At 61.2% G+C, this 26,621-nt stretch overlaps 2 long non-coding RNA genes across 2 annotated transcripts; one reads left to right on the forward strand and one right to left on the reverse strand.

The window, feature by feature from the left end:
• Positions 1–465: 465 nt before the first annotated feature.
• Positions 466–3,451, reverse strand: LOC308553376. The gene is made up of 3 exons (XR_013998235.1): positions 3,380–3,451; positions 1,735–1,875; positions 466–1,229 (listed from the first exon to the last, which is right to left on the reverse strand). It is a non-coding gene; the product is annotated as an uncharacterized lncRNA (long non-coding RNA).
• Positions 3,452–12,689: 9,238 nt separating this feature from the next.
• Positions 12,690–21,151, forward strand: LOC308552849. Its single transcript, XR_013998150.1, has 6 exons — positions 12,690–12,779; positions 13,924–14,063; positions 14,394–14,476; positions 15,287–15,361; positions 19,504–19,559; positions 20,173–21,151. It is a non-coding gene; the product is annotated as an uncharacterized lncRNA (long non-coding RNA).
• Positions 21,152–26,621: the final 5,470 nt, after the last annotated feature.

Raw genomic sequence — 26,621 nt, forward strand, 5'->3', positions numbered from 1 at the left:
GGGGCGGCAGGGAGTCCTCCTAGACTTGCCGGGGGGGGGGGGGGTATTGGGAAGGCCACAGTGTACAGTCATCCCAGACCCCTGCCAGATTCGGGGGTCCTCATTCTGGACGTCCCTGTGTGTGGGGGGGTGGGGAGACAGGAGAGAAAGCATCCCTTATGGGACGGGTGATGAGAGTCACCTCCCTGCCAAGATTCTTTCTTGCCCAAAAAGATTTTTGTTGGCAAATGATAATATTTAGCTTCAAAAATGAGGTTTTGTTTTTTAAAACTGCTGCTGCATCGTTTTTTAAAAAAAAGAAATCCTGGAACCTCTAGGCTGTGGTCTCTTTAACCTTTGGCATTGACCCCCACCCCCAAATACTGTGAAGAGAACAGTCTTTTATCTGGGGGGGGGGGAGCACAACAGCCTCTGAGACCACGGATAAGATCGGTAAAATTGAAAGGAACAAGACTGAAATCTCATGACACGGGGCAGAGGAACCCGGAAACATAAGCTTTTATTCACCTTTTTTTTTGGGTGGGGGGGGGTTCAAAAGTAAAATTCTATATAGTCGTCTTGTGAAATTTTGGTTGGAAACTTGTTTCAGTTGGGATTCAGGAGCCTGCCTTTCTTTCTGCCTTTTGGGACAGCTCAGAAACCCCGCGTGGATGGTGGGATCGAGCGGCAGGACCCCCCCCTTCCTGCTCCGTTTAATCAGCGGCCGGGAGGCTTTCTGAACAGAGATCTGACCCACAGAAGCAACGGCTCTTATCGTCAAATGAGAGGGGTAGTTGTGGTCAGAAAATGTGTGCCTGGGATGCACCAAGTAAAAAGGCCAATTTTTAAAATTTTTTTTTTTAAGGAGCCGTAGATTTCCCCCTTAAGATTAACGCAGGAACGTCGCCTCTGACGCTCGCTGCCGGGCTCTGATGCCGGGCTTCTCTGTGAACCGCCCCTCGTAATTCTGGGATTTCAGATGGCAGGGAGAGCGTTCAGCTGAAATATTTACCTGCTGATTTGGGGCTCTTCAGCCTAGACTGGCCTTTCTTGTGTGTAAGGGCCATATTTACATTCAAATCAGCCCGTTATAATTACATTTTAAATTATAATAAAACGACGGTGCCGGGGCTGCAGTCTTCATGTGCCTTCATGGTAAGAGGAGCTGCAGTGAATTGCATGCCGGTTGCACAGCCCGTCACCCAGACTTGCCTGGGCTCCACGCCAGCGCCCGACATGCAGGTTCGGACCTGCAGGGACACACACGTGTGTTCCGAATATGTCGGGGTCTACGCATGGCCTCTGTGGAGCCCTCCCTGCCCTGCAAGGAGGAGAAGGGCTTGTGCAGGGAGGTTCCGCCCCTGGCACCGAGGAGACGCTGCCAGAGCTGCGGGCACCCAGGCCCATCCGAGAAGGCCCCGACTCGGGCCTGGCCGCTGCGCCGTGCCCTGAGCCCCACGCTGGCCTGCAGGCCTTGGGGTGGAGGCTGTTATCTCCCGGGCGACCAGCTGGGCACAGCAGCGGCCACTTCTGGCCACGGGGAGATGTGTGTGTCCGGGTGCGGGTGCCCGCTTCCTCCTGCGGCCCTCCCCCGTCAGGGCCGGCCCCAAAATGGCCACCCGGTTTTCAGTGGCATCCCCCGTGCAGCACGGGGACCCTCTCCTCCTGGGGCCAGGCCGTTGGCAGCCGTGCCAAGCGCTTGCTGGAATGGAATTCCCGGCGCTCCTGGCTGGGCGCGTGGCATCGGAATCCTACCTGCTTTGTCTCTGGCATCAGCTGGCGAGCTGGTCACGTGGCTGTGTGCGTGAGGCCGGAGCGGGGACCCGAGGGCTCCTCCTGGGTGCGCCTTCCTCGCCCGCTTGCTCCCCGGCGCGCTCACTCTGGGCATGGCCGGCCCTGAATGGGTATAAAGCGGTATTAAAACCTCCTGGAAGCCTGGCCCGAGGGGTCCAGGCCGTTCGTACCTCCCTCCAGTTGTCACCGACAGCCGCGGTCACTCTGCGCCATCCCTTCCGCCCGGCACAGAGCTGGCCCTGCCCGCCCAGGGGCCCCACGCTGGCAGCTTGCGGCTCACCCTGCGTGGAGCCGGCCCAGTGGTCATCCCTCAGCTCCCGGCCACATAAAGGGCCCAAGGAGAGACCTGGGCAGACGGGTTGGCTACGTAGACGCAGCCCAGGTGCCTGCAACAAAGGGCGGCTAAGTGCGATAAATCTCCAAAGGAGAGCGCCCGCCTTCCAACTCAAGTTCACTGTCCAGCCCGAGGGCCCGAGCACAGCACGGTCCCCCTTTCCCGTTGTGGGGGCCGGTTTTAATCTTGGTGAAACCGAAGGAGTTGAGACTATGGTGACACATGGGGAGAGGCTGCCGTGACGCGCCTGGACCCCCCAGGGTCGCCTGGCCGCCTTTCGGCCCCTCCTGAACGGTGACCATCTATCGGGCGCCGGGCTCAGCACCTTGCCTGTATTTTTCAGTCTGTCCGCCCAGCGGCCCTGGTGGTCGGAGCCATTCCTCCTGGTCTTAACACAGACGGGGAAACTGAGGCCAGGAGAGGCGGTGTGGTTTGCCCAGGTTAGGTGGCCGGTCGAACACAAGGCCGGAATGAAACTCCCGGGGCATCCGTTAGATGGGCTCCCGTGGCGGGCCCGGGCTGTTGGGGTGGGGTTGGGGAGCACAGCTGGGAGCACCCCGACTGTCGGCCCCCCGCTGCTCCGCAGGACCGAGCGTGGAAACAATGCGGCCTCTATTCCTGAGCAGCCTGCCCAGTGGGCCGCCCTAACATGGCGCCGGGCCCCGAGGCCTGGCCACGGGGAGGGCTGGGGCCGGGCCGGGCCGGGCCAGGCGGGCTCCTGGCGTCCCCCTCGCAGCCGCTGAGTGGCCAGCGCCCCTGTTTCCTCCTCCCACGCCCCTCCCCCCCGCCAGCCCCCCCACTGCCTCGTGGGGGTTTGGGGGGTCTGGCCCGCCCCTGCCACGTCTACCGTCCAGCCCGCACCCATGAGCATCTTTCAAAATTCCCGGTGGGCGGGGCCGAGCGCAGGGCCGCCTCTGGCCCCCCTCCCCGCAGCCAGTGCCAGATGAGAGCAGGAGACAAAAGTAGCATTTCCCTCATCTCCCGCGCTGGCGGCCGGCCTCCCAGCGCCGCTCGGCTCCTGGCAGCCCTGCCCCGGTGCCCGGGTGGCCAGGGCCCAGGCCACGCCAGCCAGGACGAGGGACGGATACACGTCGGTGGCCGGGGACCAGGACGCCCGAGGGCCAGTCCGACGGGGGCTGGCACCCGGGACGGCCGGCCGGCTAGAGGGACCTGCGCTCCACCGCCCGCCCCGTGACCGGTGAGCCAGGGGACGCCGTTCTCCTCCCCTGCTTCTGAGAAAGCGCCTGTCCTCCGGCACCTTGGGTAAGTCACCTTTTCCCTTCTCGTCTGCTGGAGACCAGCCGAGGGCTCTGCCATCTTGTGTTCGGTGCCTGTTACGTCCCTTCCTCTAATTGGTTCTCCGAAATTCAAAATTCTCTTCCAGAGCCCCCCCCCCCCCAGCCTTAGTGAAGTCAGTCTTCCCGAAAGCTGCAGGGGAAACGCGGAAGCCAAGCCCGTTTATTTTTTAAGATCCAAAGCTCCGGGCTTCGGAAATCACAATTAAAACGAATGTTTGTTATTTCACGGGAGCTCCGTGGCCGGTTGTTTGAACGCATGTTTCGGGAGGCATCAATAGGCACGGCCCTCTCGTCCACGTTCGCTGGGTCCATTCGTCTCGTTACCATTATTACTGTTATTTTCATTTTTGGCAGCGTCGGGAGTGGCGGAGGGAAAAACACCAGAGGCGCCCACGCCCCTCCCTGCAAACTCCCGGCAGCAGGGCCAGGCTGGCACACGGAGGGTGGACGCTGCCTCGGGAAACAGAGGCCCTTTTATTTTGTCCGGCATCTTTAATGCTGCCGTGTCCACAGTGGAGGGATCCAGTTCTTTTCCCCATTCGTTTATTTTATTTTTTGAAAAAAGAACACCAAAAGAAAAAAAAAAAAAAAAGCTGTTTTTGACTCTCGGCTCAGTGTGGGAAAAATCCGTTAGGTTGTTTGGGGCTTTTATTTTTTTAAGCACTTGTTTAAGTGCTAACGGTGCTGTGTCCGGCTCATAACTGCCTCGCCCAGGGACTGCGTGTGGGACGCACGTGGCTTGTCCACCGGACGGACCCTGGGGGGTGGCGCGTGGTCCCCGTCCTGCCCTGGTTCCGACCTGCGGCGCTGTGGCCGGGGACCCGACTGCCCAGGACCTGAGCCGTGGCCGCCGGGGGCGGGAGTTCCTCAAAGACCTTTGTGTCCCAAGGGCCGTGCCGCCGGCCGGCCGGGAGCTGGATTCCCGGGCTGCCTGAGCTTCTCCGTTGGCCCCTGACCCTTCAGAATGCTGACCCTTTTCCCTTAAAAGGTGGGATTTGCAAAGTTCAGCTCCCAGCTCACCTCCAGCCTCGGGCAGGCTGATAAAAGCGCGGCCTGCAGACGGACGCGGCCCGGCCGCCCCGGTTCAGGGCAGCTGGGGTCTTGATTTATGGAAAATGGGAAATCTGGCCCAGAAAGTTCTAGATTGCAGCTCAGAGGAAAATCCTCTCGTATAGAAATCTTTGTTTTTCTAATTCAGCGGCGCCGGGGCCCGAGCGGCCGGCCCGAGCGGAGCCCACCAAATATTAAAACTGAGCTCAGCCCGCGCGAGGAGCACCGGCGGCTGCTTTTGTTCCGAGATCAGACGGCAGTCGGTGCTGGAGGACGCGGCTGCCGAGGCCGGCGCGGGCAGCCGGGATAATTAAAACATTTCCGTGGTCATGACAGCCACATTCTGCCGCGGCGGGCTGCGGGCTCGTTGCGCCCAAATATTTAACAAGCACCAAATAAAACGCTGGGGACAAAATAAAAGTAATAGAGAAAAAAAAACAGCGTCATAAATTTTAAAGGCAAAGGAGCCAAGAGTCTACAGAGAGAGGCGCTTGGGGGGGGGGGTTCATTGTTTTTAAAAGCATTTGTACTTTTAATAGCTGCTCACTTCTCATCGCTTTTCATTTTATTTTTTGGGTGTGATTAAGGTAGGTGAAAGAGGTTTTTAATCCTCAATTCTGGAATGTTAGTCAAATTTCCCGAGTATTAGCTCTTCTTGTTTTTGGACGAGGTGGGGGCAAGTAGCATAAAATCAATTCATTTCCGTCAATGAGCGTTTTCATTCTAAATTAGCATTTTCCACCGAGATTATGTTCATCTGATGGTTTTCACGTAGATGGGTAACACCTTTCCCGGCAAACAGCGTACACAGCTGCGTGGTTTATATGTGACCAGTCATCATCGTAGTTTTTAAGTTGGGTAAAATCAGTAAAATTCCATAGAATCTTTTTTTTTTTTTTTTTTTTTTAAATCGGCAAAATCTCAGCATTCTCCATGGCACCCAGTGCTTCTCGGCAGGATTTTTTTTTTTTTTTTTTTTTAAGAAAGTACCACGCAGAGCAGTTTCCACATCATCGCTTTCTATATAAATTCCACTATAGGCTGAAATTATACATTCTCGCAGCACAGATGGGCCGGTCTGTCGTTACGGCTGCCGGGGCCTTGTTGGAACACACAGCATATTTCAATTGTGGAGTCGACAATTTCAAAGAACAGAGGTCAGAATAAACAAGTTGCATCTGTGTATAGACACAGCCTCGTTCAATGATCTCCCCGCTCCCCGAAAAATCCCGGGGAGGAACACGAGCTCCTTCATTAAATTTTAATTTAAATTTTGGTCTTTATCTTTGCCTTTTGAGACTCCAAAGGACCTCGGTCAAAGGACCTGAAGTGTTTTAATTAATTACCAATTTTTATCTCGGTTCGCAGCACGGACCGCGTAGCACTAGATTTAAATTCAAAATCGTGGAGTTAGCACGTGTGACCTGAACAGCTTCACAATCTGTAGGATGTTCGTTAGTCTCTAAGTGTTTTATGTACAGACTTAACGTGAAATTGTTTTGAGACTTTTATGAAAAAAATCAGTTGGTAAATATTTTGCATGGTTTAAAGGTACTTTTAAATCCAAACCAAAAAAAAAAAAAAAAAAATTCAACAGGTAAACTACAAAGAGTAGCCATAAACTTAAAAAAAATTATCTTGCCAAGATAAAGTGCAGAATTTATTGGTCCCTATCACCACACATGAGGGCAGAGCAGGTTTACAGCCACAATAATTTGCAAATGATGATAACTGTTTATTTTGCGAATTTGCTCACGTCACGATGCTATCGGTTGCGAGGGATCTTCTCCCCCCCCCGCCCCCCCCCTTATTTTTAAGTGTTTGTCTCTACATTTCTAAATTCTGGATTCCTTTCCCAGCCCCAGCCCCAGCCCCCAGCCCCGGAGGCTGCTTTCCTGGCGGCGGCCGGGCAGCCGGGGCAACCGCGCACGTCACGGAGGAGGGCACGTCCCTGGACTGCATCCCGCGGGCAGGGTAACGCAGGGTTGGGCTGGGCCCCGTTTTAAGGCGCGGACCTGTTGGTGGAGATCTCGGGGAATGAAAGCAGGAGTGAAAAGTTGATGAAATTTGCCAGCCCCGTCGGGGAGCTGAAATGCCCCATTTTTTTTAAACCGTTGCATCCTTCCCGAGTTTGGGCTTTTAGCCTGTTGACTCCTGTCTGGGTGTCTGAATTGTATTAACTATTAACTGTATTAACTGTCTGGGGGGCTCTCAAAGAGGAGGCCAAAGGAAGCGGCCCCCCCTTTCTGGGCCAGCCTTAGAGTGATGGGGGTCATAGCGGAGAAGGGCACTGAGGCCGGGATTCAAATGGAGGCACCTCCTCCCTGGCCGTGTTGCTCAGGGGCCAGGTTCACCTCTCTGTGCCTCTGTTTCCTCATCTGCACAATGGGACAGAACATGTCCCTGCCTCGAGGTAACACACGTGAAGCGCTTAGCACATGCTTAGTTCGTACAGAGCCCCCCAGAAATGCCTGGAAGCACACGTAGGTGTCCTGTACTCCCAGGTACCTTGGCGGCTTCCAGAGGTGGACTGTCGCTTGGAGGACACGTGTCTGCTGGGGCTGGCCCCCTTCGTCTTTCCCCGAGGATGCTGCAGCCTGTGGGCCACCCTGGGACGGCCAAAGCAGGCAGTGCGCTGGGGGGCCACCCAGGGGCCAGGCTCCTGGTCTCAGCACTCCGGGCTCTGGCCAGGCACAGCGCCGTGTCCTCGAGGCCAGGAGGCTCCCGTACCGCCATTTACAGATTGGAAGGGAGCCTACTGGCCTGGAGAGGAAATGGCGGCAACGCAGGCCCAGGGCAGGCAGGGGGCAGGGGCTGGCGGGAGGGAGGGAGCGGCGAGGCCCTGGGGTGGGCCACCCCCCGGGCAGGCCTGCGTGTGTGTGCGTATGTGTGTGCGTGTTTGTGCGTATGTGCGCCTGTGTGCACATGTGCGCCTACGTGCTGGGCTGCAGGCGAGGGTCAGCAGGCGCATTCCTTCGGGCGCGGGGTGGGGGTGGGGTGGGGTGGGGGTGGGGGCTGGGGGGATGAGCCTGCATGCGTGCCTAGCACAGCCTTGGACGGAAGGTCCTGATAAGAGCCGCTCTCCCTGCAAGGCCTCAGTGCTCTCGGATTAAAATGGGGTGACAGCATTGGCCTCTGAAATGGCCAGATGCTCCAAGGGAGAGCCTGTTGGGAAGCCCATGGCTGGTTTTCCCCTCCCTGTGGCCCCCTAGGAAGGGACCTGAGGCCTGGGCTTCAGGTGGGCTCCCTGCCCATCCAGCCTCAGTTCCCCATCTGTAAATGGGGGGGCACATCCTACCCGCAGGTTTCTCTGGGATTTAACTATGGTGATGTTGCCTGGCACTCAGCGGGGCCTGGGCAGCCCTTGATGGGTGTTCGCGGGTGGGCCCTGGAGAAGGGTCTCTGGGGTGGGGCCTCTGAGTGTGGGGTCTGGACGGGAGGTGGGGGCAGGGCCTGCAAACCCCCAGGAGGCCTGGGGGTGGGGTCAGCTGCTGGAGCTCGTGCTCGGGAACCTCTGGCCCAGTTTCCTGGGAGCCCGGCCCTGCCCCCCAGGATTCCTGCACTGGGTGTGTCCAACTTCCGGCCTGGGCGTGGGTGGCGGGCTCCAGGAGGCAAAAGCGCAGTTCCCGCCCTTCCCGCCGCCAGAGCCTCCTGCGACTTGCTGGGACGAGGAGTCCTCTCCGCGCTCCGTGTTCGAGGCCCAGGTGAGCGGCCCCTGCCCACCCGCCGGGCCAGGCGCCCTCGCCGTGGAGCGGAGCCGGTGGTGGAGTGGAGAGGCGCCCTCCAGCTTGAGCCTTTTTGCGCACAACGCGAAGTCGTCCGGTGCCAGGACCTGTGGACGCTCTCAGCTCCCGAAGGCCGGGCCTCGAGGGCCGCTGGGTGCTCTGCGCCGGAGGTGAGCTCTGCCCCCGAGGGAGTCATGGTCAGGCGGTGGGCCCGCTGGGCGCCCGGGCTCTCGGGACAACGCTGGCGGGTGGCTTGTGGAAGCGGCTTCCATCTGGGCCCACGCCGTGGGGAAGGGTGTGGCCGCCACAGTCCATGTCCAGCTGCCAGGGAAGGGGTGAGTGAGACCAGCTGGGGCAGGGCCAGTGGGGGACCTGCTTGGCCCCGTGAAGAGAGTTGGGGCCACACTTGGCTCCCCAAAGGGAGGGTCCGCACGTATCCAATGTCGCAAGCAGGACTCGGCTCCTTCGGGTTGCAGGGAACGGACCTTTGTTGACCTACTAAGCGCCAAAGGCAAGTACTTTGATCCATTTTTTTTAAAACATCAACTTTTAAACTTAATATGCCCCAATTCCATTTCATTTCAACATCCAGTCAGGACCGGCACATATCAGGGCCCTTGTGCTGGGACAGCCACGTGGGAGCGGGCTTTGGCAGTTTTCTGTGAGAGAAAACTGAGGCTCCGAGAGGCTGAGGAACATCCTCGGAGTCACACAGCTAGTGGGTGACAGAGCCTGCACCCAAATCCAGGTCTCTGACTGCAGGACCCACGTAGTCCCCGGGCTGGGTGGGAACAGACCTTGGCGGGCTCTTCCCAGACACCCAACGCGAGGGCTCTGTCCGGTGGTCTGGATTCTTCTGCCCCACGGGAGAGGCAGGGTTTCCCCCCAGGGCCATATGTGCAGGGTTTGGGGGTCTCCAAGATCCAGGATCTGCTGGCTGGGCTGACGAAGCCCCCAGCTGCCCTGCAGGGGTGGGGGCTCCAGGCCCTTGTGGCTCTGAGTGCTGGCTGGACCATGGACAGTGCTCAGTGTGGCCGCGGGAAGGAGGGAGCGAGCCGTGGGGCTGACCTTGCTCCTGGTGCTCCCATGGCCCAGAGAAGGGGGAATGTTCGAGGTGTGATCTCGGAGGCTCTGCAGAGAGTTTGCCGTTCACACACCGAGAATAAAAATATTTGGGAGATGCTAAAAAAAAAACCACCCCAAGACAATTGGGCAGCCTTCAGTGTTCTCAGGGTGGCCCAGGGCAGAAGGGCTGGAGCCTGCAGTGTAGGCGACGAGCCCAGGGTTTTTCTCAGGTTCTGCCTGTCGGAACGCCAGTCAGCGCCTAACAGATGCTGACCCCTCTCCCAGGGAGACACTTATCTCGGGTCCCCGCGTGGGCCGGGAGCCAGAGTCCTTTGGTGCCTGCAGATGTCTGGTCCGAATCTGGGGTCTCGGCGTGAGGGGGTTCCCTTAGGTCAGGGCAGGAAGGAGGCGCCTGGGTGCTGTGTCCATGGCTAAGTTCCTGTAGAACCAGCTCTCTGTGGGCAGTCAGGGACCACGTCCGCCTCCGGTGAGGTCCCACGTGGTGCTCACTTCCCAGATCCCACGTGTCCCTGTGTCTCGGAGTAGCTTGGAGCTCTCAGGAGTCTCCAGGGCACCTCTTGGAGAGGCTGTGAGCCCGCGGTGGCTGGACCGAGCCGACCACGTGGAGGCCGGGTCCGCGGCTGGGGGGCCAGAGCCAAGACCGTCGCCTCTGTCCTGCTCTCACAGGCAGAGGGGCCTCCCTCTGCAAACATGGGCGTCCTCAAGGAGGCCCAGGACAAGATGGAGCCAGGAGGGTGGGGCTGGGCCTAGCACGTGGAGAGCAGATACATAGCCTGGAGCACCCGGTGTCCATCCGAGGCCCTGGAATCTAGGAAACTTCTGGAGGTGGGGGCCCCTCCCTCGGCCGCAGGCTGGGTCCTGCATCCAGCCCCGGGCCTGCCACGTCCCAGGCAGGGCCCGGCTGCCAGGCACAGCGCCGCCCCTCCCGCCACCCCACGCCAGCCCTGCACAGGCCACATCTGCTGAGCAACCTCGCCAGAGCTCTGCCTCCCCGCTCCGTCCCCATGGAAACCATGGGGGGCCTCCTGCTGCAGTTGGCCACTGACTGGTTTCCATTAGGGCCAGCCAGCCTGCTTTCCGTGAGCACTGCCCCTGGAGTTAGAGGCTCCCCCTAGGGGTTTCTTCCCGCATTACCGAGTCCCAGCCTTCTGTGCCAGGGGACCTAGCAGTCCCAGTGGCCTGGGCTCGCCCACCCTGCCTGGCATCCCTCGGTGCCCAGCCCCCCCAGGGCCATGCCTTTTGTGGGTCTTGGCAGACTCCAGGCTCAAACCCTGTCCTTTCTCACTCGACCAGCAGCTGCTGAGGGTGAAGCACTGGACCAGAGTCAGGGGCCCCAGGCTTTCATACTGGCTGGGCCACAGAGTCTCAGGAGGCATTGACTAAGCCCCTTCCTCTCTCTGGGCCTCAGTTTATCATCTGTAAAATGGGAGGATTGAACTCTAGTTACTCGCAGTGTGTGGTGCCGAGAAGGGAGGCGACCGAACAAAATGCAGCAGTGCCAGCTCGCCCAGATTCTCAGTCTGCAGTTTTTGTATTTTCAAGGAGGGGTTTTTCTTTCTTTCTTTTTTTTTGGTGTCTTTTTTTGGTAAGGGAAGGAGTCACAGATTCTGATCGTAGATAGTTGTTTGCGAGGCCAAGAGCCAGTCGGAGGCCACAGACCCACAGCTTGGCTATGGGCATCTGTGCCCACCAGGCTCTGCTTGGCATCTGCTGGGTGCCCAGTGACCTGGCTGCGAATGCAGCGAGCGGAGGCAAGAAATGTGCCTGTGATGGAACCTGCAGGGCTCTGGAAAACTACCCGAGAGGTTTCCGGAGGTCAGAAATATGGGCAGAAAAAGAGATCCAGCTTTAAAAAAAAAAACCCCGGTCGGCTCATCCCCAAGAGGCCTGGGAGGGTGCTGCTGCTCCGTGACATTGAAAAGCTCACCCAGGGCTGGTCCGTGGCTGTGTGGCAGCCCCCAGACCCAGACCCACATCCTGGGGAGGTGTCACCACCCCCCAGACCACCACGCGAATGGCTCCTGGTGGCCACACAGGCTGCCACCTCCCTGTCTATAAGCTGGAGAGTGTCCCCATTAGGTCACTTGGCCCCGCTGCTGGAGGGCCAGGCAGCCGGCATGGTGTGAATGGCCTGGGTGTGGCCGGACATTCCTCACCTGGGCCGAGGGACCCAGCCCATCCCCCACGCAACTTTGGGCCTGACTCCCCCCCTCAGTTTGCTGACAGATTCCAGGGGCCGGAGAAGCAGGTGAAGGGCCCTGGGGACATGGTTGCCGCAGCTCCAAGGATGGCTGAGGTGGCATTTGCAGTTTTCTGTCCCAGAAAACTCGGTGCAGGAGTGAAACTTGGTGGGTCGGAGCCGCCGCATCCCGGTAGCCACCACCTCTCTGCACCCCAGCCCAGCCTCCCCGGTCAGGCTGGCCAAGGGAGTTAGCTCCGAACAGTGGGCAGCGGCCGCCGAGTTGATTTAGACGTGCGGGGAGATGAGGGAAATGAAGGAAATTTCCCCAGGGGGGAAAGAAAAGAAAGAAGAGCTTAAGTGCCCAGATAATTATACAGCCTCGCGTGGTGATTTATGGCAGGCGGGCTCCTCGCTGCCTCAGCACCGCCCCCACCGCCTCAGTCCCCTTCATCCCCCAGACCTGCCGGTGGGGGGGCAGTGAGCCCAGCCACACCCGGACCATCCCCACCTCCTGCCGTCCTGCTGTCTTTTAGCACGTCCCCAGCATCTCTGCCCGCCCCCCACCCTTGATTGGACCCCCGGGTGGTGCCCATGTCGAGCCCACCCGGGGATCACGATTCCCCGTCTCCCACCTAACAGGGCTCCCGGCCAGTCTCCCCTTCCTGGGACTCTGCAGGCCCCCAGCAGCCCTGTCTGCCCCTCCCTGCTCTTCACGGGCCCACTGCCCCGCGTGCCCGTGGCCCCGAGCCGGGGGATTGGCTCACACAGGTGTCTGCTCTGGGCGGCTGGGCACCTCGGGCAGAATGGGCCGAAGTCATCAGCCTGGCACAGGGCAGGCTCTTGGGGAACATTTTATGAATGAATGGAACAGAGTCCAGCAACTGAAACGGGAGAGGAGAAGGGCCTCGGTGTACTCGCTCGGTGCTGCAGCCCAAGCCGCCAAGGTCACTGCGCCACCTCCGCCAAAGACAGTCCCTGTTAGCGCTCATCTGAGGGGCCTTATGAGACCACTCCTTGCCCCGGACGGTGGGATGGCGCCACGTGGCCAGAGTGAAGCTGACCCACCCAGGTTATCGCTGAATGTTCCCCCAAAGACAGCCATTTGCAAAGGGGGGGGGGGCAGTAGGTCGTGGTGGGGGTGATGGTGTATTGTGGCCGTTTTACTTATTTATTTTTATTATTATTATTAGATTTATCTTCACCTGAGGATCTTTTGTCCATTGATTTTTTTAGAGGACTGGAAGGGATGGACAGAGGGAAACATCGATGTGAGAGAGGCACACCGATTGGTTGCCTCTGGCACCGGCGCCAAGATTAAGCCTGCAACCCAGGTACGTGCCCTTGATCAGAAATCGAACCCAAGACCCTTCAGGCCGCAGGCCAACGCTCTAACCACGGAGCCAAACCGGCCAGGGCATTTTGCGGCATCTGGAGGTGACTTTTGTAGAGAAAACGGTTTTGTCGTCAAGCTAGATGGGGGCCGTTGCTTATGACAAACTGGACTTAGCGGAGCTCAAGGTGGGTGTGCAGACGGGCGCATCTGGAGGTCGCTGGCTTTTCTGGAGACAATTGCCTGGTGCCCGCGGCTGCCTCCCTTGAAAACCGACAGTGCGTCCCTGCCGAGCACTGGGATTTCACGTTCACTCGTTTCCTCTGATGTCCGCTCGGTACCGTGCGTTTCAGAGGCTCCTTTTTAAGATACCAAACTGGGGCTCAGAGGGGCCAGGTCCCTGAAGGCCACACAGCCCGGAAGATTCTGTGACCTGTTTGTCTCTGGGGCCTGGGCTCCGCCCCAGGCCTGGCAGCTCTGCCCCTAGATGTTGTGTCCTTGGGGACTTGAGCTCGCCTGCGCCCCGACCATGTACCCCAAGTTCCTATTGTAGCCATTTTGGCCCAGGCAACGCAGTGAAATGGGGACTCATTTCTTGCAAACGCTGGCTGGAGGGTGTGGCTGCCCACAAACTCGATGGCCCACTCCTGACCCCTCTTGCCCTTGGGTTCCTCCGAGGCCTTGGGTGTCCGGCATGGCGTGACCCAGGGCCAGGCTTCGGTCACTCCCCTGGCATTTCTCCACGTAAGTCAAGGGCCTGTTGCGTGCTCCGCACGTCAGCACCAGGCTGGGGCGGGAAGGGTGTTTTTCCTACATGTCGTGACCTTGGAGAGGGGCCACATTTCATGCCAAAGACAAGTGTGGACAAGTCGGGGCTGAGCCTCTGGGATTGGAGTTCCTGCCGGGGCTCATAGCCCCCTGCCCCCAACCTGCCCTTGGCTGTGTCCACCCTGGCCCCAGGCAAGTGCGTCACTTGTAAGATTAGAGGCCAGGAAGGAATTTCTCCAGGCATGAGGCAGGGAATGTGTTCCCGCACGTCCCCAGTGCCCCTGGGCTCTCACACCAAGCTCAGACAGGTGAGAACATGCACCCTCTTGAATCTTGCACGTGGATCGGAGGTGGCTTTGCTGTCCCTCTGTTATAAGTGAGGAGACCAGGCCCAGAGAGGCGAAGGGACTTGTCCAGGGTCACCACGGCGGAGCTGAAATGGGAGCCCAGCAGCCCTGGGTCACCTTGCAGATGGACACAGGAATGCCTTGGAGTGCTGGGATCCTCATGGGCATGGGTGAGCAGCTCTGCTTCTGTAACTTGGGGGTACTTGTGCCCCCGAGGGACCCCAGTTTGAAGTTCACTAGTGACCCTGAGATAGGCAGAGGCCCTGGCATCCCTTCCCCCTCCACACCATGCGGTGGTGACAGTGACTCCCGGCCCTGGCAGCTCTTAGGGTTCTCTGCCCATCCTTCTAAAGGGAGTGTGACCCCTTGCCCATCGCCAGGGGTCTTTGAGGAGTCAGTGGGAGGCTGAGGAAGGGGCCGCACTGAGCCCCCTCCTGTTCTCAGGGCCATGTGCCACCAGGCTTGCTGAGCTGACGTCTTGGTCACCTTGTGTCTTACAGGATGTGGCTCGTCCCAGAGCACCCCCAGAGAAAGTGGGAGCCATCTCAGCCTTCAGAAGATGCTCGGGAAGTGCACAGCTCAGGTAAGGTGGTCTCTGCCCTGGGCCCGGGCAGGGAGGCAGCCCAGGAGGCGGGTGGCCTGGCCAGGAGGGGAACGAGGACCCATCTATCAGGAGACCCCAACACCAGCCCACACTTGCCGCCCCCAGCCTGCAGCCTGGTCCAGAGTGCCCGAGGAACCCAGCCTGGCCCTGGCAGGTGGGGAAGACCCCTCCAGGACAAGGGTCGAGGGCAGCTGTGAGCCGGCTCCCCTCACTGGGTCGCACGCCTGCCGTGACCCTGTTACACTGACTTTTCTCCTGGAATCGGATGGACTTAGGGAGGGTTGGGACGGCAGAACTCTTGGTCTGGAGGCTCTCCTGAGTAAGCTCCGAGCCATCACCCTGCCCCTGGGCACGCCGAGCCCCCAGCCCAGCTCCTAAGAACTTACACTCGATGGGCTCCTTTGGTGCCATGAGCCTCAGTTTACCCATCCATAGGACTAGGAATGCCTCTCAGTGGAGCTTTGGGGTATGCAGTGTGTTCCAGAATGCCCCGGGGGCATTCAAATGTAGTAACATCTACGGACTTTGTTTGTTAATGTGTGTATACGTTTTTGGGGGACACTCTGTAGGAGTGTTTCAGCCCATGTTTTGGGTATAAAGTCACTTAGACCCAGCAGCTTCCCAGCCCGTGGGGTCTCCTGAGAGGTGCTGGTGGCCCTAAGCTGTGCCGGCTTTGTGGGGTCTCAGGGCAGGTGGGCCGGACCAGCAGGTACAGATGAGGGATGTGTGCCCCACACATCGATGGGTGCTCCTTCCCGAGACTTAACCAGCATCTCTGGTTCCTCCCAGGTGTCGCCCCTTCTTCCCGGCCACCGCATTCCCCAGATGCCTGGTGCCTAAAGCTTAGGAGATTCTGCCACTCAGGTCAGTGCTGCGTTCGGGATGTGGAAAGTCTGGACTCCTCAGCCTCTCCCTCCAGGTGCCACCATGGGCTGCTCATGCCTGAAGCGGGGGATGCACACACGTGTAACACGGCTCTGTGCACACACACGGTCTTGGGAGGGGCAAAGAGCAGGCAGGCAGTTCCCCCACATCTGCACGAGCTCAACTCGGGCCACTCTGACCTCCCACAGCCTCTCTCTGCGGCTGGGGGACCAGCTTATCCCTGCCTTGCACTTGGGTTCCGAGTAAGATTTGGAGAATTGTGTGGAGACCTCGGGCGGGCAGAGTCAGGAAGACCCGGTGACCGAGCGTCCCTGCCATCTGCCAGGCTGTGCTCCAGAGGCGTCCAGTCCAGAGGGTGTTTGCAGGGGCAGCTGGGGCCGTGCCTCTTGTCCAGAGGAGGCAGGAGGGGATCCCAGAGGGGACAGGAGTGAGTGAGGGGCGGATGGTCACCGAACAAGCAGACAGGAGCCTCCAGTTTCGAGAAATGGCCAGGCTGTGGGGTTAGGGCCACAGGAGGTCGGGAGGGGTGTGGCCGAGCCTCCCTCAGTGGTCCTCCAGGTGTCCCTGGGTGGCAGCCCAGTGCTGCTTTCTGCCCCTGTGCCCACGGCACTGGGCAGGTCAGAGGCTGCCCGACCTCGGGTGCCAGGATCGTCCTCCCTGGGCCTGGGGCAGAGGAGGCCTTTCACCCCAAAGGAGGCCCGTCCGAGGAGGCCATGTGGCTGCGTTTCCCCCTGTCCACTCCCCTGTGAGGCGGGAGGACACGGGGGCCACTGCCCTGGCCAGGAGCCTGTCCTCGCACCACCCAGAGCCCCTTGAACGGGTGACGGGGCCTGTGGCACCCCAGGGTGGCTGGGAGCTTGTGCAGGAGGAAGGTCCCAGAAAGGGCCCGCCTGCCCCTCTCTAGCCGGGCACTCCCAGGCCTCAGCGCAGGGCGGGCGGCCTGCCTCCGGCGCGGTCAGTCCCCTTCCTGCGGCCGCAGGCCCACCCCGTCCGGTGGCCTTTGTCTCCCGAGGGCACCATGAAATGGCTGCCTCAGCCCGGCGCCATTTCGTGTCTGGGCGGCGGCCGGTGGCCGGCGGAGGGGAGGGGGAGCGGCCGCCCGCCTGGTGGCCGCCGAGCCAGCACCGCCCCTGCCCTCCCCCGCCCTGGCCGGGCTCCGGGCTTAGCCCCGGCCAGCGGCCAGCGTGCTGGAGGGTCGCCCGGAGCCCGGCCCCTCGCGCCCCCCGGCCTCGCGCCCCCCGACCTCTGCGCCCCGCAGACGAGGTGCTGCAGCCCAGGGTCCGGCAGAGCTGTGATCAAAGCCACGCCCCTGGGGGAGTCCTTGGCGGCCTCGGGCCTTTAGGAATGATGCTCCCGAGTGGGCGCGCGCCCCCTGGCCTCGGGAACGGGCATGTCTAGCTCAGGCTGCACCCTCGGGTCCCACTCGCCCCTCACCCCTTCACCTGCCTGGGAGCCTGAAATCCTCAGGGAGCAGGGTCAGGGGCTTCCCGGAGGAGGTGAGCGCCGCGTGGGCCGGCTGAGGTCTTGCTCTGTGCACAGTGCCACCAGCTCGTGCCTGTGACAGAGGCCAGAGGTGGGCCTGGCGGACAGGCTGTGGTCACGCTAGGAGCAGGCGCGCCGTGTCCAGGACATCTGGGCGGGGGGCTGGAGGGCAGTGTAGAGGAGACAGTGGCCTCCGCTGGCTCCCGGGGTGGACGAGCACATGTGCCCGTCTGCAGCACCAGCCCTAAGGTCCTCAGAGGGCGTCAGGGCTCCTAGGAGAAGTGCCCAGAAACAGAAAAGCCTGTGCATCCGAGAGGACTGATGCCACGTCTCTGGCACATGGGGTGGCGCCAGGCAGCCCGTGGCCGCACCCTACTTTCTGCGTGCCCTAGGTAGGAAGCGTGCGGGTGGCAAGGCGCACAGTAGGGCTTTGGGGCCAGCTGCCTGCCCCAGATGCATGTGTCCCAGCCAAGTCCTCCAGGTGGGGCGGCCCCCAGCCAGGTTTCACGCTGGCTTTTTTAACGACGCCCCTCCCTTTCCCCCTCTCCTTGCCTTGTGACCCAGACTGCGGCTTGAACGGAGAATATTTTCAGATAAATACATGCCTTTGAGGTTAAGACTCCTGCCTGATGGTTAGATGCCAGCTGGCGATGCCCACAGGAGCGAGAGCAGGCTCCGAGTCCTTGCTTGTTGCTTGCCCCTTTGGACTCCAAGCAAACCCTGAACTTAGCCCTGGGGTGTGAGGAGCAGCTTCTCCCTGGCTGACACCCTCTCTGGGCACAGTCCACACCTCGAGCTTCCTCCTGTGGCCAGGCAGTGCCCAGAGCCAGCTCTCCCTCCCCCCCCCTACCTGTGGCCCCCAGGGATTCAGGTAGGAGCGTCTGCAGAGCAGGACCCCCAGCCTCTTAGATGCTACAAAATTCTCACACCTGAGGGCATGGTGTCAGTCCCCACCGCTGGCCCTGCTCTGGCGAAGGGCATCTGGCCGCAGCAGACGGGCCTGGACCCTGCCCTGGGGAGTAGACAGGCCTGATCACCCCCCCCAGGAGCTCAGAGGTCTCTGGAGATGGGAAAGTGCAGCCAGGGTGGGGCACAGGCTCCCACCAATGGGAGACCCCGGCCTGGAGCACGTGGGCATCCGATCTAGGGGAGCTACACAAGGAGGGGCCAGCAGAGGGGCCCCGAGAAGGAAGGAGGGCCTGGATCTGCCCCTGACTCGGGGGGCTGGACCCTGGGCCGGGGCTCCTGCCCGGAGGCACCATTTCCCCTGTCTCTGTGTCCTGGGCCACCTGCACAGGACAGAGTGAAAACCCTGGAGTCAGAGAATCCAGTTTCCGGTTCTGGCTTTGCCCTGTGTCCCCACGGTGTGGTCTCGCGCACGGTGAGCCTGCTGGGCCCTGCGCTCGCCCAGCTGTTGGAGCCCGAGGGCGAAGGAGAACCCTGGTCCAGTCTGCCCGTAGGGTTGATGTTTTTATATCATGGACCTTTCGCATTAGTGAATTTTTAAATTTCACATTAGTTTTAAGGCTCACTTTTGGCCCTCATAAATTGAGGGCCTGGCTCGCCCCCCCAGGCCTGGCCCTGCCCCGGCTGGCCCTCACGGCTGCCCCGTACGCGCATCTCACAGACTTCACAGCCGTGTTAGCGGGGACCTGCCCCCGATGCCATCCCCCGTCTTTCTCCCAGACTCCATTGTCGGCACGGCCTGACGAGCAGAGACACTGGCTGCTTTATGGGGAGAAACCTAATAGGGGCGACGGGGGGGGGGGGGCAGCCGCAAGGGGGGGGTCCCAGCTCCCGGTGGCCCCAAGCCAAGCCTGAGGTGACTGCGGGGTGACACTGTCTGCCTGCTTCACTCGCTCCAGACATCCGCCTGTCTCTGAAAGGGCCACCTGCCCGCCAAGGCCTCCCACACACCTGTCCCCAGCCGGCTGGCTCCTCCCACCCTGAGCCTGCCCAGCACCCCAAGTAGGGCCAGTCCCTGTGGGACTGGGGCAGGGCCAGTGGTGGCAGCTGGCAGATGACAGGGTGACTGCTGACTGCTCAGTCCCAGCAGCTCCGCCCGGGAGTCCCCTTCACCCTGCACTGCCAGCAGTGGCCATTGGCCCTGTCAAGGCCGGCTGGGGAGGGTCCCTTGGGTCTGTCTCAGGACCCTCGCCATCCCAAGGCCTGAGGCCCATGGTTACTCCTAGGACCACAGGGCTGGTGGGACCAGCAAGTTGTGTCCCCCTAACACACAGAATCTGGGGCTTTCCCCCACCGACTCAGAAATGTCAACCCTACCCCCCCAAAAAAAATCCAGCTAAAAAAAGAGGCAAGGATCATGTAAGTTCTTGCTTTGTGGGGGCAAAGCCAGAGCGGGGACCCTAGGACCCTGCGGGGGTCATGATCTCTGCCTCCTGATCACTTGGAGAGATGGGGGTGGCTGAGGGTGGGAGAGACTCCGGGGCCCTCGGAGGAGAGGAAGGGTGCCACTGGTCCTGGGCACTGCTTACACCAGCCGCACCACCGGCCACAGAGCCTGGAGTTCCAGGCCTGAGGCATGAGCTCCCGATGGGCAGTAGAGGGTGCATTTGTGTGGGGACACCAGGCCCTCATTCCAGACCTGAGACTTGTTACTTTTTTCTAAAATCCAACAGGTGGGAAAGTGGCACTGAGGTGGGACTCCAGTCCGAGGCCGCCAGTCTTCCTCAAGGTGAGCCAGGGTTAGGGCACTGCCCGAGGCTGGGACAGTCCCCACCCTGCAGGGGCACCTCACACCTGCCCAGCCTGAGCCCCCAGGATTTGCCCTTGGTCGCTCTGCAGGAGACGGGCCAGGGAGTCTTCTACCCTGACCGTGCCCACTGAATGCCCAGGTGGCTCACACAGGATGGCATGGGTGGCACCTGGCACTGCTGCAGCCCCTCCCACCAGCCTTGCTCTGGGAAGTAGGGAGCCATGGAGAACCTTATGATGGGGAGGGATGTCCTCAGAGCTGTGTCCCTCCCATTCAGCTCCAGGTGCCACCTTCAGGCACAGAGGTCCTTAGGTGAGGACCTAATGGTCCCACTGCCAAACCTCTGCCCAAGCTGTGCCCTCCCCCTGAGGCCAAGTCTCCTCGCCTCCCTGCCACCCTTCAGCAAACTCTCCTGGGTGACCCACTTCATCGGTCTCTGTCTTCCCCTCTCCTCCCCCTCCCGTTGGTGGTTTTCTCCTTTGGGCTCCGCTCTGCAGGGGGGCTGCTCCCAGGAGCTGACCCTCCAGCCAGAATCCGGAGCCCTCAGCACCTCTGGGCCTGGCCTACAACTCTGTCCCCCTGTCCCCTGCAGGGTGTCTCGGGAGCCCTGAAGTCCGTCCTGGCACCAAGACTGACGCCCTTTGGGGTGAGGTAGTAGGTTGTATAGTTTGGGGCTCGGCCCTGCTCTGGAATAACTATACAACCTACTGTCTTTCCTGAAGAGGCTGTAACATCGACGGTGGACACGCCCAGGACCTGGCCAGGGAGGGGTGGGGGGCATCCTGGGGGGGGGGGCAGCCTCGGCAGGGTGTGGGAGGCAGTGGCTGCCATGCTGTAATTCTGAAAGGCCTGGGTTCCACCTGCTGTGTGACTTTGGGCAGGTCCCTTGACCTCTCTGGGCTTCAGTTTTCTCCTCCAAAGTGGGGGCACATGAGGGTTGAAGGGATGCTGGTAGCGCTCGGCGCTGACCCTTCCTCTCCCTGTGCAGTGGGAGAGCCTGTCCTCTCCCTGCCCCTGCGGCACCCATGGGCTGCCCGAATCTGGCCCGTGCCCGCAGCTGCAGCCCTGTGGCAGGCACTGAGCACCGGGAGGAGGAACCTGGGGCCAGAGGCGGGCAGCTGAGACTTGGCTGGGGTTGCGGGGCGGCACCCCAGGGACACCCACGGGGCTTGTCTGGGCCAGCACATTCCCCACGGCCCGGCCCAGCACCGGGCCCCTGGCCGGGGTGGCACCTCCACCCTGGGGTGGAGCGAAGCCGGGCCCCGTTCCCAGTTCCTGCCCTTCCCGCCTGCGTGTCCTCCTGCCCTGCGCCCGCCGGCTCTGGTGGCCACGGCCACCGGCACGGGCCGAGGCTGGCGTGGGGCAGTGGCGGGCGGCGGCCCTCCCGCACCCAGGGAACCGCGGGGTGAGGTAGTAGGTTGTGTGGTTTCAGGGCAGGGATGTTGCCCCTGGGAAGATAACTATACAACCTACTGCCTTCCCTGAGGAGCCCAGTGGCACGCCCGAGGGAGGGCCGCCCGCGCTCGGGTGACGGGGCTCCGCTTGTACGCCTTCTCAATAAAAGCTCGTGTGACCAGAACCTGGAGTCGGCCCTGTTCATGCTGGAGGCCCAGGGGCGGGGCAGGTGGGGGCGTGTCGGTGGTTCCTGGGGTGAGCCTGCCGTGGGAGGAGGGTCGTGCGCGTCGCCTGACCGGGAGCTTGTCTAGGCTATTGGGAGTCACTGGGCTTGACTGTCCCTGTCCCACCCATGCCAGCGGCCTGAGGCCCTTCAGGTGGGCTGAGTCTTGGACCCTCGACCCCAGTCCACTCTCCACCCCACTCACGCCTCCTTCAAGCACAGGGTTGGGACCCAGGCAACAGGTGTCGCTCAGCCCCCAGCCTGGTGGATAAGGCCCCCCAGGGCAGGAGGGTCAGCAGCTCCAGAGCCTGGCCCAAGGCCACCTCAGCTCCCGGTGCTGGTCCATGGACCGGACATTCCTGTGCCCAGCCCCAGGGACAGTTTCCAGGGTAGCCCTTGTTTGGGGTGTCCATCCTTGGGGTGGCTGCCATCCAGATGTTCACCCATGTGTCTCCTGGAGGCCTTGGGCCCTCGTGATGGTGGCTGCTGCAGGCCTGCCTGTCCCTACGATCTTAGCCTGGTGTTAGGAGACCCCGTTCATGACTGACCAGGTGCCCCAGAGCACCCCTCAGGTCCACCCTCGCCCCAGTACACATGGTGCCTGGCACAGACCCCAATGACACCCCCTTTCCTAGCTAGGGCCAGTCCCTGGATCACCCCACTGCCCCCTACAAAAGGCACATTAGACAACTCCAAGCTGCCTCTTGCTGACCTCAAGGCACACAGAACTGGACACCACTGTGGCCCCCAAGTGCTCCTGCCTGACAGGACAGCAGACGGGACACAGTCCTTGGATGGTGATCCTGGACAGGGACTCTGTGACAAGGACCACAGGAGGCCCTGACCCAGCCAGAGGTCCAGAAGGACCCCACGAAGGGGGGACTAGCTGAGCTGGGCACCTCTTGGCCAAGTGTGCAGAAACATGAGGCCTTGGCCAGACTCTCCTCCCAGTGCCCTGGCCCCTCCCACCACCATGATGACCGTCCCCAAGGCACTATCTTGGCCCCAGCCTCCATCATGAGCCTCCTGGCCTCTTGCCTGGGTTCTGCAGGCCTCCCCAGCCCCGCGTGGCCATGCCAGCGTGGGCACACCAGCACATCCCACCTCCCGACACCCACCCATACCCGTCCCCTCCCTGGGCCGGCCTGCCCTCAAGGAGCTGTTGCAGGGGGGGCTTCCCAATCCGCCGTCTGTAGGAGTTTGCAGAGGAGAAGCCTTCCCAGTGGGACACCCGGCATCTCCACCCATCCTCTGGGGTCAGAGTGACTTGGGCACTGCCCACCTTCCCTTTCTCACCCTGTGGTCTAGGAGCAGTCTGGCCACTTCTGTCCCCTGAACATCATTTCTGTCCCCTTGCTCCATCCCGGCTCCCACCACCAGGCCTCAGAGCGGCCACTGCGCCCTTCTGGGCACTCACCCCTGGCCCCCGGATGCAGCCTTGCCCCCTCACCTGAGCCCCCTCACTGAACCCTCCAGCTCTTCCCCAATCATAGAAGCTCGGTGCACGGCCCCTCCTTTGAATGCCCACAGTCCAGGCCTCACCTCCGACCTCGGTGGCTCGTGTCCGTCTGAGCCAACCGTGACCGTGAACTCCCCGAGGAGTCAGTCCAGCCTCTCCTCCTGGCACCTCTGATGTGCCAGCCTCTATCCTGCGTTGCTGACGGCCTGGTGGGTAGCAACCAGGGCCACACAAGAGCCACCCACTCTGGTCGGCACAACGCCAGAGACTCAGAAACCCTGAGAGCCTTGGACCCAGCCCTGCAGTCAGGGGCAGCTTCCCAGAGGGGGTGACACCTGGCTCACGTGTCCCTCCCTCCCTTCCAACCCAACTTCCAGGCTCTCCTCGGCCAACTGGTGGTCCCTAGAGATGGGGGCATGGAACCCTCCCAAAAGGTGGGCCTGTGAGGGGTGGTGGGGGCAGGGGCCCCCACCACCTGCTCAGCAACGCGGAGAAACCACCGGATGAAGGTGTCAGGGCGGCCAAAGCAGCTAGTTTGTCTCCTTGCCCAGCCCGCGGGGACCCTGTGCGGGAAAGGGCCTGGCTCTGGGACAAAGACTAAGGGCAGTCGCTCTACTCCCCGGGCCTCAGTTTCCCCACCTGTCTCATGAGGTGCTGTGAGGGTGTCGGGAGACAGCAGTCAGAGCTTAGTCAGCTCCGGGTGGGGTGCAGGGTGGGGGTGGGAGAAGGCAGAGGAGCCGGTGGGCGGGACCTGCACCCCGAGCCTGATCCTCAGTGGGAGCCTGGCGCCACCTGCTGCCAGGTTCTGGGAGTGGCTCCTGCTGGGCCCCGGCGAGGCTGCAGGTCCCCACTCCTCCGGGCAGAGTAGAAAAGCTTCCCGGGTGTACAGGGTGGCTGTTTGAGAGGCCCCTGCTCCCTAAGGTCCGCAAGAGCCGCCTCTGACCTTGGACTCCCTCAGGAGCGAGTCCAGGGCCACGTGGCACCAAGGGCTAGGGCCAGGACTAGGGTGAGGTGGCAAAGGTCAGCCCCTCAGGGAGCCCTCAGTCTCGGGGGCACACTGCAGGGCTGCCCTGTCTGTCAGCACCGTGGGCACAGGGCCAAGGCCCACGAGGTGCTTTCATTCCAATTCCCTTTAAAACCCAAAGGAAGGCCCCGGCCGGGTGGCTCAGTGGGTTGAACGTTGCCCTGTGCCCAGAAAGGTTGCTGGTTTGATTCCTGGTCAGGGCACATGCCAGGATTGGGGGTTCAGTCCCCAGTCAGGGTCATGTAGGAGGCAACCGACTGACGTTTCTCTCTCTCTCCATCCCCCTTCCTCGCTTTCTAAAATAAGACATATATGTATATATATATATTGTAATCCTCACCTGAGGATATTTTTCCACTGCTTTTCAGAGAGAGTGGAAGGGGGAGAGAGAGAGACATCGATGTGAGAGAGACCCATCGACTGGTTGCTTCCCTGACGCACCCCAACCAGGGCTGGGATTGAGCCTGAAACCGAGGTGCGTGCCCTTGGCTGGAACTGAACCTGGGACCCTTCAGGCCGACGCTCTAACCACTGACCCAAACCGGCCAGGGCAATAAAACACATTTTTAAAAACCCACAGGAAAAGTGAACACAGCGCAGTGAGTATATGTAGTGAGGAATATACCATGTGGAATAGACTATGTGCAGCGAACCTGTGTAGTAACAAGTAGTGTGGAATATGCGACATCGGCAATAATGAACTCAGCCTGGATCGTACTCCCCTGGATCCCACCCGACCATAAAATCCGCTGTGTGATCTGTTTTACAGAAGGGCCTGCTGCCCGCCAGCCTGAGAGGGTGCGTGGCCAGGCCCTGCTGTCATCCCCCCCAGTCCCCGCTCTCCACCAGCCGGCCGGAGGGAGGCCGGGCACCCTGCCATTGGACTGTCCCTTCCCGACAGCGGCACCATGTGGCTGCAGGAGGGGTGGCGGCTGTGAGCTGTGAGCTGTGAGCTAAGCTGCCAAGTCCTGCCCGCACCTCTCCCTGGGTGACTCTCCCAAGGCCACAGGGCAGGTGGGGCAGAGTTGGGGGCATGGGGTCTGTCCACCCCGGGGCCTGTAGCTCTCCTGCCTCCCCTGGCTGCCTGGGGTGGGGTGGAGGGAATGGTGTTGCAGAGGAGGGACAGGTGGGGTTCTGGGTTCCCTTCCCTGTGGCCAAGGAAGGGAGCCAGGCCTAAGGATTCCCAGGGGCGCAGGCCGCTTGCTTTGCTCCAGAGGGTCCACCTGAGCTAGAGAAAAGCAGCTGCCTGCATGCCACGTGTCTGGGCCCCCGTTCCCCCCAGAAGGAAGTGACTTGACCTGGGCTCAGAGATGGTGGGGCCTGAACCTGGTGCACCTGGACCCCAACCTTCAACCTTCTCCTGGGCTTCGGCATTGGGTGCTCAGAAGGGTGGGGGAGCAGACCAGGTGGGGCAGCCAGTTCCAGCAGCAAGGGAGCCCATGTCCACTGAGGGCCCAGGAGTCCCAGCAGCCTGGGGGGCCAGCCAGACGCAGCCAGAGGGAGCTGACGATTCAGGTAGAACCCAGGAGGGCCCTGATGGGGCTGGGGCTGGGGGGGAGGCATCCTGCAGGTGATCTGTGGTCACCCCCACATGGAGGCACCCCCAGGGCCTATGTGGCACCAGGAAGGCCAGCAATCAGCAAGGCCCTCTGGCCCATAGGTATTTGCCCTAGCAGCCCCCGAAATGCCACGGAGGGGCCCAGGGTGTGGCACAAGGAACACAGGGTCAGGATACCACCCAGCAGAAAGGGTCTGGCTTAGCCACTGACGAGCTGTGTGACCCAAAGCAGGCCCCTGGCCCTCTCTGAGCCCATCTCCTCCCAGACTGAAAATGAGAAGATTGGCTCTCCGGGAACTGTGGGCCTGTGGACAGCACAGGCTGGCAGGGCAAGCAGAGCAGGCAAATGCCAGGGGTGGGAAGATGAAGCCCAGGGCAGCTCTTCAGGACAGAGCCCGGAGCTTACAGCCGCCTACAGAACAGGAACCTTCACAGCAGCCTGTGGCCCAGCCTGGCCCGGCAGCTCCGCTTTTCCAAAGGTCTCCCATGGAGGCAGAGAGCCTGAGAGGTGGTGGCCACTGGGCCCAGGCCAAAGTGGATGTGCCTGGACCATGGTGGTGACTGCAGAGGGCAGCGAAGTCGGCCTGTTTGAGAATATTGGGAGGTGACACCAAAGGACCTGGGGGTTGACTGGGGCAGAGGTGGGGATGGTGGGGGTGCTCAGGCCTCTCTGGGTTGACGGGTGGACAGACACTGAGATCAGGTCCACAGCAGGCGCGGTTCAGGGCTGAACTTGGGAACCCAGTGGGCTGAGTCCTTTGCCCCCAGAGGAGCCACTTGGGCCTGCGGTGTAGGGAGCCAGAGCTGTGGAGCCAGCCCCACCACTGTGCCCCCCCATTCCTGCACACCCTGCCCAAGGGACATCCAGGAGGCCCCCAGCTGCCTTGCCACTCTTCCAGGGTCCTCAGGGTCAGGGAGGGCTCCTCATGCCCCATCCCATAGCCTGGCTGGGGAGCAGCAGCAGGGGTGCCCACGGGCTCGGCTGAGTTCCAGGACAGCATTTAGAGCTACACTGTGAGCCAGGGTCTGAGGAGGCCCCGGGGCAGGCTCCAGGCCCAGAGTCCCAGAGACAGGAGCTCCCAACACAGTTGCTGGGGCATCTGATCTTGGGCAAGGCCCTCGTCCCTCTGGAGGCCCAGGGCCACTTTCCTCTTGCTCAGCTGGGCCCCCGGGGTGAGGCAGGTATCTGAGTGAGCTGGGCCTCGGAGTGGGGCAGAGCCCGCTCTGGCATGAAGCCATTTACTCACAGCCAGGAGCCGGGACTGTCTCACACTAGGACCTCAGAGGACTCTGAGATGGGCTCGGGACAGCAGGCCAGGGCCTTGCTGGGCCAGGGCAGACAGCCCCGCTGGCAGACGGCTGCACAAGCCCAGCTGCAGGGC

The sequence above is a fragment of the Miniopterus schreibersii genome (assembly GCF_964146895.1).
Source record: "Miniopterus schreibersii genome assembly, chromosome: 2".
NCBI lineage: Eukaryota > Metazoa > Chordata > Mammalia > Chiroptera > Miniopteridae > Miniopterus > Miniopterus schreibersii.